This window comes from Siphateles boraxobius, unplaced genomic scaffold, assembly GCF_051911475.1.
Source record: "Siphateles boraxobius isolate OS27281-9 unplaced genomic scaffold, OSU_SipBor_1 7, whole genome shotgun sequence".
Taxonomy (NCBI): Eukaryota; Metazoa; Chordata; class Actinopteri; order Cypriniformes; family Leuciscidae; genus Siphateles; species Siphateles boraxobius.
The window spans coordinates 2178944-2192880 of record NW_027509197.1 but is presented as its reverse complement, the minus strand read 5'-3'; the positions used below and the strand labels follow the sequence as shown (position 1 = coordinate 2192880).

Here is a 13937-nt window from a genome sequence, read left to right as displayed (position 1 = left end):
TTAATGTGCTGAAATGGATTTGGCTTTGTGCCTTTAATCAGTCAGCCAGTGAGTTTGCGTTGAGTTCCCTCACTCGAGGCGCGCGTACAATATTAAATCACAATATAGACAACGATTGAAACTGAATTGCTCAAAAACAAGTTTAAAATGTGCCCGCATTCTCCACCAATTATGTAAAGACTCTGGGGCGGATCTAATCCGTGGGGAATTTGCATATCATAATTAATAATTGGTAATTAATAATTATTCATACATGTTTGGATTAGATCAGTCTTACATGTTAATAAAACTCCCGATAAGGGATGATATGTCATTTTACCTGCATGCATGTCTGTGTATCCTTGCACTTAACCACAAGTTGATTGCAATTAACTAGACGGACCACGTCTTACAAAACAGGCTAAATTAATTAGCTCAATTGTCAGACTAATATTTGTGGGAATCCACAATATCATCTTACTTTATAGGATTTCAGGAAAAGCAATTCTGTGGCCACAAGAATTGGGTTTCCTGCCCTATAAACACATACTCTTTAAAGTATCTTTAATTTGTAAGCTTGTTGCTATAAGATCTTTTGACATTTAAGGGACTTGAAAATGAGCAAAAAGGCAGTACATCAATCAAATGAATATAATGAATTTAATAAGGCAGAACTACTTATGTATTTACTACGGTTACATGGGATATATGTATTTACAAACATAATAAACAACAAAACACGATAAGGCATCGATGAACGAGAAATGCATAGAGTGTGGACAATGGAAACACGTGTGAGAGGGGAAGAGGGAGAGAGAGAGAGAGAGAGAGAGAGAGAGAGAGAGAGAGAGAGAGAGAGAGAGCATTGGCAACATTTACCCTGACAGTCCCCTGTCTGTAACAACACGAAAACATCATATTAATGCTTCTTAGAAGCTCTATAAAGAGATATACTTAAGTTTCTGGGTCTCTCTGTGTCGCGGCATTTCTGCGCGTGTGTGAGCGGAGTCCTTTAGGAAGCGTCACTGGGTGCTGCTTGGCGCGCGTGTTGAACGGAGTTTCCAAGTCTTTGGGGTAACATTACAAAAGGAAAATAGTTCGGCTAAGTTCGTTTCACTTTGTGAAAGTGAACAGAGTCGACTACGGAAAACAAAACTTTGACTAACAAAGAAAAGAAATAAAGATCTCTACGGGGAAATCACGCGTGGTTAACGTCACATCTTTGCATGGCTGGTGAAGAAGCGTGTGTGCGTCTCTCGCCACGTGGTCACGTGCGCGTGTTTCTCCTTCAAAACGAGCGCGCGCTCGTTTAAAGGTCCCTTGTAGATGGATTTGCTGAAGAGACATGTCATGCGGTGTTCTTTTCACACGTCGATTGGAATTAAACACGGAGACTTATCTAAGACTGAAAAACACAAACTAGACTAGAAACAAATAAGAGAAAGGCGAAGAGCTCGCCCGGAGGCGAGACGTTACATTATGACACAAGGACAGGCGAAGTAAGAGCGCGATAAACTGGTATTCAGTCCTTTTGAAGACCTGACGTTTCCGCCTTCTTTGGAAGAGGGTCCAATCAGGAGCTGTCCCTTTGGAGGGAGATTTTATGACCCTTTGTGGTATAACCATGCATTTAAATCTCTAGTTTCATTGGGTGTTTAAGAGAAGAATCTTCACAATTCTTATAATACTAATGTGTCACAAAGTTTAGCAAAATGTAATGTCAATTAACAAATGGGAAATGAAGATTGGAGTTTATCGAGACCACACTTGCCACAAATGGATTTGGTTAAACATTAGTTGGCAAAGTTTAAAACATTATCGCATTAGAGTTGTCGAGAAACATAGACCAAACCACAAAAAAGCAACTCATGAAATAGGGCAGTGGTTCTCAAAGTGGGGTCCGCGGACCCCTGGGGGTCCGTGAACGATAGCCAGGGGGTCCGCGAAATAATTTATAACAGCCTACCGTTTTTCCATGACTATAAGTCATGTTTTCTTTATCATCTGAAAACTTGCTATTTATTCCAAAGTGACTTATCGGCCTAATGCATTTAATGTCAAATAATAAAAAAGTATGCTTTTAAAGGTTTCTATAGATAGATAATCTATCTATATTTCTTATGCCTGTGCGTCAAGTATTCGCTGTGTTTTGGTAGTTTTTTGGGCACGCGCGCCAGAAGGAGACAGAGACGGCAGAACCGGCATCCTGTTGTTTTTTTTATTTTTAAAAGGCATGACATTTTGTAGTCATTTTTAATGTACACACAAATAAAAAATTGACATTTTGCCGTTTTGAATGATGTACTCTTATCTGTATGACCATAAATAAGAGTATTCCTTTGTTTCCACTGCATAGGAAACAATCCAAGTGTTCGCGCCGGCGTCTCGCGTGCGCGCACAATAGGCTATGTCAATTCTAGCACTGCTAATTTTACATCAAAACCTATTCATTATCAAAATAAAATACTCACCGAACTTATAAAAAGTTCTGCTTAATTGAATTTGTCTGTTGTGCACTATGAAGGCAGTGACGGTCAATCATTATACCGTCGACTTGCTGTTGTTCCAATCTCATTTCTCCACATGTGAAGATGCTGATACGTGCAGGTCTGGACCTCTGTAATTTTTTTAATGTGTAGCCTATTATATAATGAAAGTTTTGAAATAATTGCCTAATATAAACTCTAATTTGGCGCTGCAAGGATATTAAACATCGCGATGATAAACTGACCTTCTCATCTGAGCGGTTTCAGCAGACTACCAGCGCTCGTCAATGTCAAAATGCGCATTTCCGCATGACGCTTCAGTTATTCGGTCATAAAGTGTGAGATAAGATGTAGGCTAAACAAGATCTAGACACGTGTGAAATTAATGTGGGAAAAAATAAATACTCTGAACCCCAAGTGAATTTACACAAACTGAGAAAGTCAAAAAGCATTACTTTGTTCCCCGCTCTCCCAGCTACAGGTCAAGAGAAGCATACTGTGTCCAGGATGAAATTATGGACCCCCTAGCAAGATCACTTTTGGCACCTCAGTACACTATTTAGAAAACCCTGCATACGACCCTGGGTGAAGACTATTTGTGTCAAAACATTTCATTAAGCGCTCCCACATTAACTTTGGGCTCAGTCACTGTTATAAATATGAGGGGGTCCTTGGAAATATTTTTCCCCCGTAAGGGGTCCCTGGCTCCAAAATGTTTGAGAACCCCTGAAATAGGGAACTTAGATACATTGTTCATACAATTCTCAAGTGGATATATAATAGCATATATATATATATATATATATATATATATATATATATATATATATATATATATGAATACAGGATTCATTTCTCCTCCTTGGTTAGAAGTCAGAGAGAGCCACAGTTCTGTGAAAATTCCTTTAGGTCGTAAACGCTGTTATCTAAGAACACCAGTGATGTTAGTTTTGGTCTCTTTTCACTCCAAAGATGGAAAACATAGTAAACTATATTTTACTGGATATTACTGTACGTATTCTGATTGATCACACCGAAAGCATTCTGGAGGTGTCCAGAACTATGTGTACAAGTTATGGGAATAGACAGTTATATTTAAAATGCATAATGAAGGTATTTATAATTCACTTTAAGCTACGATAAAATCATAGTCATTCCAATGTGACATGGGCAAATGGACACACATAAAAACACATTGAATATATCTGGTTAAATGTCTTTTAAAGAAAATAATTTTCTTTTCGCTTTGGAATCCACTTCCTTTGGGACATTCCGCTCAGTCATAAAATATCTTGTAATCGGACACCACGCTCTGTCCTGAGTGTGGTCTTCACTGGTGGGGGAATGTGTGTGTGTGTGTGTGTGTGTGTGTGTTTGGGTTAATTTACATTCAGAGATTTTTGGTCTTTAGCAGGATGTATTTAGTTATTCAGATTCACCCACTTAGCCCAGTCCTTACAACGTCATCACAACAAACGGCACGTGCGCCTATCTAATCTCCGCTCCCTTCCTCGGTCTTCTCAACCCATCACAAAGCAACATCACCTGAAACTCTCCTTTCTCTCTGAGTTTTCTGACTTTTTAACTGTTATCTGCCATCTCACTTTCTGTTCTGCTTCTGGGAGATTTCAACATTCACATCGACACTAACTGTAAATTTGCCACTGAATTCCTGGAACTGCTACACTGTTCAACTTCACTCAACATGTCAACTTTCCTACCCACAGCCGTGGTCACATCCTGGATCTGGTCTGTTTTCGACTGGTCTCACCATACCTCACCTCTCCAGCTCTAACCTTAACATCTCTGACCATATGGCAATCACCATGAACATTGATCTCCCTATCTTGACCAAGAACAAACGCACAATCTCCTTCAGAAATCTTAAATCCATCTCCACTCCTGCCCTTTCAGCCTCTCTTGTCAGCAAATTCAGGCTTGAAAAGAGATGTGGGTTGCCCAATTTTCCATGTTAGAGAAAAAGCAGCTCATACAAAGATATTGGATGTCGCAAGCAGACAAAGAGACACGTAGTCGGCAGGGTCCGAACCTGCACGGGGAAACCCCAATGGATATCAAGTGCATCGCCTTAACCTCTCGGCCACAACTACTCTTGATAGTGAGTCACATGCTATTTCCGTTTCTGGATGTGAGGAGCAGAGAACACCGGGGCCAACCATTAATTTCGTTGTGAACAGCAGAGGATCCACTCAGCTAACATATTGTGTTGGCAAAAAGGAGTTCAACTACGTCTTTACCTACACAAAAACCTTCTCACTTCAGGCTTGAAAAGAGATGTGGGTTGCCCAATTTTCCATGTTAGAGAAAAAGCAGCTCATACAAAGATCTTGGATGTCGCAAGCAGACAAAGAGACACATAGTCGGCAGGGTCCGAACCTGCAAGGGGAAACCCCAAAGGATATCATGTGCATCGCCTTAACCTCTCGGGCACGACTACACTGTGAGTGAGTCACATGCTATTTTCTTTTCCGGATATGAGCAGCAGAGAACACCGGGGCCAACCATTATTTTGATGTGAGCAGCCGAGGATCCACTCAGCTAATATATTGTGTTGGAAAAAAGGAGTTCAACAAAGTCTTCACCTACACAAAAATCTGCTCACTTCAAGCTTGAAAAGAGATGTGGGTTTCCCAATTTTCCGTGTTAGAGAATAAAGCAGCTCATTCAAAGGATGTCACAATTCCTCTCGCAAAGAGACAAGGAGCCACGTAGTCGGCAGGGTTCGAACCTGCACGGGGAGACCCCAATGGATTTCAAGTCCATCGCCTTAACCTCTCGGCCACGACTACTCTTGATAGTGAGTCACATGCTGTTTTCTTTTCTGGATGTGAGCAGCAGAGAACACCGGGGCCAACCATTATTTTGATATGAGCAGCAGAGGATCCACTCAGCTAATATATTGTGTTGGCAAAAAGGAGTTCAACTATGTCTTCACCTACACAAATACCTTCTCACTTCAAGCTTGAAAAGAGATGTGGGTTGCCCAATTTTCCATGTTAGAGTCGAGTTTAAAGTCTGTTTAGAGAGAACGGTGTCGTCTTAGCGGCCCCTAATTTAATAACAAATGATCATTTCGACGGAAGTGAATCAATCAAAACTAACTTTAGCTGGAAATAACATTATTCAAGAACCACTATAAAACCAGACCAATCTCTGTTACCTTAAATTATATGTTTATCTCTGTAAAAAGCTGCTTTGAAACAATCTACATTGTTAAAAGCGCTATATAAATGAGGATGACTTGACTTGACTTGACTTGGATGTGAGCAGCAGAGGATGAACACCTCCCTCAAAGGCTGGGAAGAGAACAACAAGTGATTAGGGAATGTATGCAACAAACTGTCAGATATTCACCCAAACAGGGAATTGAACCAAACTTACCTTAAAGTGTAAATCCTCCTTAAACAATGTTCACTTCAGGCTTGAAATTAGCCCAATTTCTGTGTTAGAAAAAAAAGCAGCTCATACAAAGATCCTGGATGTCACAATTCCTGTCACAAGCAGACAAAGAGCCACATAGTTGGCAGGGTTTGAACCTGCGCGGGGAAACTCCAATGGATTTAGAGCCCATTGCCATAACCTCTCGGCCACAACTACTCTTGATAGTGAGTCACATGCTATTTCCGTTTCTGGATGTGAGAAGCAGAGAACACCGGGGCCAAACATTAATGTCGATGTGAGCAGCAGAGGATCCACTCAGCTATCATATTGTGTTGGCAAAAAGGAGTTCAACTACGTCTTTACCTACACAAATACCTTCTCACTTCAGGCTTGAAAAGAGATGTGGGTTGCCCAATTTTCCATGTTAGAGAAAAAAGCAGCTCCTACAAAGATCTTGGATGTGACAATTCCTGTCGCAAGCAGACAAGAGCCACATAGTTGGCAGGGTTCGAGCCTGCGCGGGGAAACCCCAATGGATTTCAAGTCCATCTCCTTAACCTCTCGGGCACAACTACACTATGAGTGAGTCAAATGCTATTTTCTTTTCTGGATGTGAGCAGCAGAGAACACCGGGGCCAACCATTATTTTGATGCGAGCAACAGAGGATCCACTCAGCTAATATATTGTGTTGGCAAAAAGGAGTTCAACAACGTCTTCACCTACACAAAAACCTGCCCACTTCAAGCTTGAAAAGAGATGTGGGTTGCCCAATTTTCCATGTTAGAGAATAAAGCAGCTCGTACAAAGGATGTCACAATTCCTCTTGCAAAGAGACAAGAAGCCACGAAGTCTGCAGGGTTCTAACCTGCGTGGGGAGACCCCAATGGATTTCAAGTCCACCGCCTTAACCTCTCGGCCACGACTATTCTTGATAGTGAGTCACATGCTATTTTCTTTTCGGGATGTGAGCAGCAGAGAACACCGGGGCCAAACATTATTTTGATGTGAGCAGCAGAGGATCCACTCAGCTAATATATTGTGTTGGCAAAAAGGAGTTCAACTACGTCTTCACCTACAAAAATACCTTCTCACTTCAATCTTGAAAAGAGATGTGGGTTACCAAATTTTCCATGTTAGAGTCGTGTTTAAAGTCTGTTTAGAGAGAACTGTGTCGTCTTAGCGGCCCCTAATTTAATAACAAATGATCATTTCGACGGAAGTGAATCAATCAAAACTAACTTTAGCTGGAAATAACATTATTCAAGAACCACTATAAAAACAAACCAATCTCTGTTACCTTAAATTATATGTTTATCTCTGTAAAAAGCTGCTTTGAAACAATCTACATTGTTAAAAGCGCTATATAAATCCACCTTAGAAACATTGCTAAGCTACGTAACATGCTATCTGTTTCTGATGCAGAAAAGTTAGTTCATGCACTCATGACCTCAAGACTAGATTACTGTAATGCTTTATTAGCTGGTTGTTCTGCATCCTCAATAAACAAGCTACAGTTAGTGCAAAATGCAGCCGCTAAAGTTCTTACTAGATCAAGAAAATATGATCATATAACACCTATTTTATCATCTCTACACTGGTTACCTATTAAGTTACGTATCAATTACAAAGTACTCCTACTGACCTATAAAGCCCTAAATGGTTTAGCTCCTGTGTATTTAACAGACCTTCTATCGCCATACAATCCATCGCGCTCTTTAAGATCACTAAATTCGAGGCTTCTGGTCATTCCCAGGATATCTAAGTCCACTAAAGGAGGGAGGGCGTTCTCACATTTAGCTCCTAAACTCTGGAATAGCCTTCCTGATATTGTTCGAGACTCAGACTCGCGGTCCCAGTTTAAAACTAGATTAAAGACGCATCTCTTTAACCAAGCATTTACTTAATGCTTAACCTTTAATACTACTGCTGAATCAGTTCGAATGCATTAACATTATGAACATCAGCTATGCTAATTATTTCCCATCTGCCTTTCTGCTGTTATCTCGGGACGCTATTCCCGAGGTAAATAGCGTTCGTCAGCTCCAGTTTGTATCCAGCCTCTCACGGAGACTTCAGATGCCCCAACGCCTGTGAAGAGACGACTCGACGCCTGTGAAGAGACGACTCAAAGCCGGCGATATGTTATGCCATAAATTAATACATAATTAACTGACTGTATTTTTCTATGTACATTTCCGAAATGCACTTTCTGTAAAGCTGCTTTGAGACAATGTGTATTGTGAAAAGCGCTATACAAATAAATTTGAATTGTTACCTTAAATTATATGTTTATCTCTGTAAAAAGCTGCTTTGAAACAATCTACATTGTTAAAAGCGCAATATAAATGAGGATGACTTGACTTGACTTGACTTGGATGTGAGCAGCAGAGGATGAACACCTCCCTCAAAGGCTGGGAAGAGGACAACAAGTGATTAGGGAATGTATGCAACAAACTGTCAGATTTTCACCCAAACAGGGAATTGAACCGAACTTACCTTAAAATGTAAATCCTCCTTAAACAATGCTCACTTCAGGCTTGAAATGAGCCCAATTTCTGTGTTAGAAAAAAAAGCAGCTCATACAAAGATCCTGGATGTCACAATTCCTGTCACAAGCAGACAAAGAGCCACATAGTCGGCAGGGTTTGAACCTGCGCGGGGAAACCCCAATGGATTTAGAGCCCATCGCCATAACCTCTCGGCCACAACTACTCTTGATAGTGAGTCACATGCTATTTCCGTCTCTGGATGTGAGGAGCAGAGAACACCGGGGCCAACCATTAATTTCATTGTGAACAGCAGAGGATCCACTCAGCTAACATATTGTGTTGGCAAAAAGGAGTTCAACTACGTCTTCACCTACACAAATACCTTCTCACTTCAGGCTTGAAAAGAGATGTGGGTTGCCCAATTTTCCCTGTTAGAGAAAAAGCAGCTCATACAAAGATCTTGGATGTCGCAAGCAGACAAAGGGCCACATAGTCGGCAGGGTTTGAACCTGCGCAGGGAAACACCAATGGATTTAGAGCCCATCGCCATAACCTCTCGGCCACAACTACTCTTGATAGTGAGGCACATGCTATTTCCGTTTCTGGATGTGAGCAGCAGAGAACACCGGGGCCAACCATTAATGTCGATGTAAGCAGCAGAGGATCCACTCAGCTAACATATTGTGTTGGCAAAAAGGAGTTCAACTACGTCTTTACCTACACAAATATCTTCTCACTTCATGCTTGAAAAGAGATGTGGTTTGCCCAATTTTCCATGTTAGAGAAAAAGCAGCTCATACAAAGATCTTGGATGTCACAAGCAGACAAAGAGACATGTAGTCGGCAGGGTCCGAACCTGCACGGGGAAACCCCAATGGATATCATGTGCATAGCCTTAACCTCTCGGCCACGACTACACTGTGAGTGAGTCACATGCTATTTTCTTTTATGGATATGAGCAGCAGAGAACACCGGGGCCAACCATTATTTTGATGTGAGCAGCAGAGGATCCACTCAGCTAATATATTGTGTTGGCAAAAAGGAGTTCAACTACGTCTTCACCTACAAAAATACCTTCTCACTTCAATCTTGAAAAGAGATGTGGGTTGCCCAATTTTCCATGTTAGAGAATAAAGCAGCTTGTACAAAGGATGTCACAATTCCTCTCGCACAGAGACAAGGAGCCACGTAGTCGGCAGGGTTCGAACCTGCGCGGGGAGACCCCAATGGATTTAAAGTCCATCGCCTTAACCTCTCGGCCACGACTACTCTTGATAGTGAGTCACATGCTATTTCCGTTTCTGGATGTGAGCAGCAGAGACCACCGGGGCCAACCATTAATGTCGATGTAAGCAGCAGAGGATCCACTCAGCTAACATATTGTGTTGGCAAAAAGGAGTTCAACTACGTCTTCACCTACACAAATACCTTCTCACTTCAGAATTGAAAAGAGGTGTGGGTTGCCCAATGTTCCATGTTAGAGAAAAAAGCAGCTCGTACAAAGATCTTGGATGTAACAATTCCTGTCGCAAGCAGACAAAGAGACATGTACTTGGCAGGGTTCGACCCTGTCAGGGGAAACCACAATGGATTTTGAGTTCATCGCCTTAACCTCTCTGCCACAACTACACTGTGAGTGAGTCACATGCTATTTTTTTTTCTGGATGTTAGCAGCAGAGAACACCGGGGCCAACCATTATTTTGATGCGAACAACAGAGGATCCACTCAGCTAATATATTGTGTTGGCAAAAAGGAGTTCAACAACGTCTTCGCCTACACAAAAACCTGCCCACTTCAAGCTTGAAAAGAGATGTGGGTTGCCCAATTTTCCATGCTAGAGAATAAAGCAGCTCATACAAAGGATGTCACAATTCCTCTCGCAAAAAGACTAGAAGCCACGTAGTCTGCAGGGTTCGAACCTGCGTGGGGAGACCCCAAAGGATTTCAAGTCCATCGCCTTAACCTCTCGGCCACGACTATTCTTGATAGTGGTTCACATGCTATTTTCTTTACGTGATGTGAGCAGCAGAGAACACCGGGGCCAAACATTATTTTGATGTGAGCAGCAGAGGATCCACTCAGCTAATATATTGTGTTGGCAAAAAGGAGTTCAACTACGTCTTCACCTACAAAAATACCTTCTCACTTCAATCTTGAAAAGAGATGTGGTTTACCAAATTTTCCATGTTAGAGTCGTGTTTAAAGTCTGTTTAGAGAGAACGGTGTCGTCTTAGCGGCCCCTAATTTAATAACAAATGATCATTTCGACGGAAGTGAATCAATCAAAACTAACTTTAGCTGGAAATAACATTATTCAAGAACCACTATAAAACCAAACCAATCTCTGTTACCTTAAATAATATGTTTATCTCTGTAAAAAGCTACTTTGAAACAATCTACATTTTTAAAAAGGCTATATAAATGAGGATGACTTGACTTGACTTGGATGTGAGCAGCAGAGGATGAACACCTCCCTCAAAGGCTGGGAAGAGGACAAGAAGTGATTAGGGAATGTATGCAACAAACTGTCAGATTTTCACCCAAACAGGGAATTGAACCGAACTAACCTTAAAGTGTTAATCCTCCTTAAACAATGCTCACTTCAGGCTTGAAATGAGCCCAATTTCTGTGTTAGAAAAAAAAGCAGCTCATACAAAAGATCCTGGATGTCATGATTCCTGTCACAAGCAGACAAAGAGCCACATAGTCGGCAGGGTTCGAACCTGCGCGGGGAAACCCCAATGGATTTAGAGCCCATCGCCATAACCTCTCGGCCACAACTACTCTTGATAGTGAGGCACATGCTATTTCCGTTTCTGGATGTGAGCAGCAGAGAACACCGGGGCCAACCATTAATGTCGATGTAAGCAGCAGAGGATCCACTCAGCTAACATATTGTGTTGGCAAAAAGGAGTTCAACTACGTCTTTACCTACACAAATATCTTCTCACTTCATGCTTGAAAAGAGATGTGGTTTGCCCAATTTTCCAAGTTAGAGAAAAAGCAGCTCATACAAAGATCTTGGATGTCACAAGCAGACAAAGAGACATGTAGTCGGCAGGGTCCGAACCTGCACGGGGAAACCCCAATGGATATCATGTGCATAGACTTAACCTCTCGGCCACGACTACACTGTGAGTGAGTCACATGCTATTTTCTTTTCTGGATATAAGCAGCAGAGAACACCGGGGCCAACCATTATTTTGATGTGAGCAGCAGAGGATCCACTCAGCTAATATATTGTGTTGGCAAAAAGGAGTTCAACTACGTCTTCACCTACAAAAATACCTTCTCACTTCAATCTTGAAAAGAGATGTGGGTTGCCCAATTTTCCATGTTAGAGAATAAAGCAGCTTGTACAAAGGATGTCACAATTCCTCTCGCACAGAGACAAGGAGCCACGTAGTCGGCAGGGTTCGAACCTGCGCGGGGAGACCCCAATGGATTTCAAGTCCATCGCCTTAACCTCTCGGCCACGACTACTCTTGATAGTGAGTCACATGCTATTTCCGTTTCTGGATGTGAGCAGCAGAGACCACCGGGGCCAACCATTAATGTCGATGTAAGCAGCAGAGGATCCACTCAGCTAACATATTGTGTTGGCAAAAAGGAGTTCAACTACGTCTTCACCTACACAAATACCTTCTCACTTCAGGCTTGAAAAGAGGTGTGGGTTGCCCAATGTTCCATGTTAGAGAAAAAGCAGCTCGTACAAAGATCTTGGATGTCGCAAGCAGACAAAGAGACACATAGTCGGCAGGGTCCGAACCTGCACGGGGAAACCCCAAAGGATATCAAGTGCATCGCCTTAACCTCTCGGCCACGACTACACTCTGAGTGAGTCACATGCTATTTTCTTTTCTGGATATGAGCAGCAGAGAACACCGGGGCCAACCATTATTTTGATGTGAGCAGCAGAGGATCCACTCAGCTAATATATTGTGTTGGCAATAAGGAGTTCAAAAATGTCTTCACCTACACAAAAACCTGCTCACTTCAAGCTAGAAAAGAGATGTGGGTTGCCCAATTTTCCATGTTAGAGAATAAAGCAGCTCGTACAAAGGATGTCACAATTCCTCTCGCAAAGAGACAAGGACCCACGTAGTCGGCAGGGTTCGAACCTGCGCGGGGAGACCCCAATGGATTTCAAGTCCATCGCCTTAACCTCTCGGCCAAGGAAGGGGCCAAAGAGACTGCTTGGGAGGGGGGGAGAGAAGAAAAGAGGGAGGAAGAGGGGGGAAAGGGAGAAAAAGAAGAGGAGAAAAAAGGAGCAAAACGTACAATATATCAATTTTTATCTACTTTCTTATCTTCTCAACATTGTTTACATACAGTTCTGCACTTATTGCAAGGTTTATCATCACTTTAATTTCATGTCTCTTGCGGGATTCGAACCTATGTCGTGGCAATATCGCTTGCATCTTCGCTTGTTCTCTAGTCTCCTAGTGCATTCCGGAAGTACTACATGCAATGCATTGTGGGTAACGTAGTCATTTTTAACACAGGAACTCTTTTCCATATAAATCCCTACAGTAGTAACCCTGTGATTATGCAATTATGCACATGAATGCATCTAAAGCAAACGCTCTTGTAAGTAAACATATTTTGTGATGTTAACAAATCAATATTCAAATAATTAACTCAAAATGTCACATGCTACTTTTAAAGCTATAACAGTATTAACAGTGTATAAATGTAAATGTAAATAACTCTCCCATCATGTTTCCCCTCCTTTTTTTGTAAACTCAATTATTTGAAAGACTACATCTGTGCAGCACAAGTGAATAAAACATATTCCAAATTGAGCATAGAGTGTTGGGTTTTGTGAATAAATGTAAAATGATTCTGCAAGTAATTCTGGCTTTAGTTTTAACAATTACATTCAATGGATGACACTCACTGTCCTGGTATTCAAGAGGAAATTAAATAAAAACGTGAAGGCTGTTATTGGCTCCAATAAAATTATTAAACTTTATTGTAGCAGACAGACAAGTAATGGTGACAGCAATTATACACTCTTCCTCCAGTCATCCAGGGTCAGTCCTGATGCTGGACAGTACCACTGCCCCTTCAGCTGGGTGTGTCCAGTCCTTTTATTTTGTCCTGTCCACACCCCTTGCAGGTGTAGTGGTACTTTTCGTTTGTCAGCCTCTTCCGTGGCGGTTCCCCCTTTGACACTAGCTCCTCATCCTCCTGGGCAGCTTTTTTCAGCTATTGGAACATGTCTCAATAAACGTAAACTATTAGAGATTGCAATGAATCTATCAAATATGTCTTAAAATCAGATACAAATAGGATTGGTATGAATAATAATGCTTTGTTATTAACAAAATGTTATGATAATAATTATGACCGCCGCTACATCTTGTAATAATAATGAGAAAAGAAGGAGAAAATGCAGATTAAATTATGTCAAATTATTTTTTTATTAAATACTGATTGGCCCAACAAGTTGCACACTCTTGCCAGGAATTGCACCTGGAGTCTCCCACCCAAAGGATGGACGTGTTACTATTACACCACAATTTTTTTTTTTTTTTTTTTGGAAATAGTTGCATCAGCAACTATCCTATGTATTT

The 13937-nt window shown here is 41.5% G+C and overlaps 6 non-coding genes across 6 annotated transcripts; all 6 read right to left on the bottom strand.

Moving 5' to 3' along the window:
* Positions 1-5193: 5193 nt before the first annotated feature.
* On the bottom strand, positions 5194-5275 carry trnas-uga (transfer RNA serine (anticodon UGA)). Its single transcript has one exon. It is a non-coding gene; the product is annotated as a tRNA-Ser (tRNA).
* A 1085-nt stretch (positions 5276-6360) lies between these two features.
* trnas-uga (transfer RNA serine (anticodon UGA)) lies at positions 6361-6442 on the bottom strand. The gene has a single exon. It is a non-coding gene; the product is annotated as a tRNA-Ser (tRNA).
* Positions 6443-6712: 270 nt separating this feature from the next.
* Positions 6713-6796, bottom strand: trnas-uga (transfer RNA serine (anticodon UGA)). The gene has a single exon. It is a non-coding gene; the product is annotated as a tRNA-Ser (tRNA).
* A 3460-nt stretch (positions 6797-10256) lies between these two features.
* trnas-uga (transfer RNA serine (anticodon UGA)) lies at positions 10257-10338 on the bottom strand. Its single transcript has one exon. It is a non-coding gene; the product is annotated as a tRNA-Ser (tRNA).
* Positions 10339-11759: 1421 nt separating this feature from the next.
* Positions 11760-11841, bottom strand: trnas-uga (transfer RNA serine (anticodon UGA)). Its single transcript has one exon. It is a non-coding gene; the product is annotated as a tRNA-Ser (tRNA).
* A 617-nt stretch (positions 11842-12458) lies between these two features.
* trnas-uga (transfer RNA serine (anticodon UGA)) lies at positions 12459-12543 on the bottom strand. The gene has a single exon. It is a non-coding gene; the product is annotated as a tRNA-Ser (tRNA).
* Positions 12544-13937: the final 1394 nt, after the last annotated feature.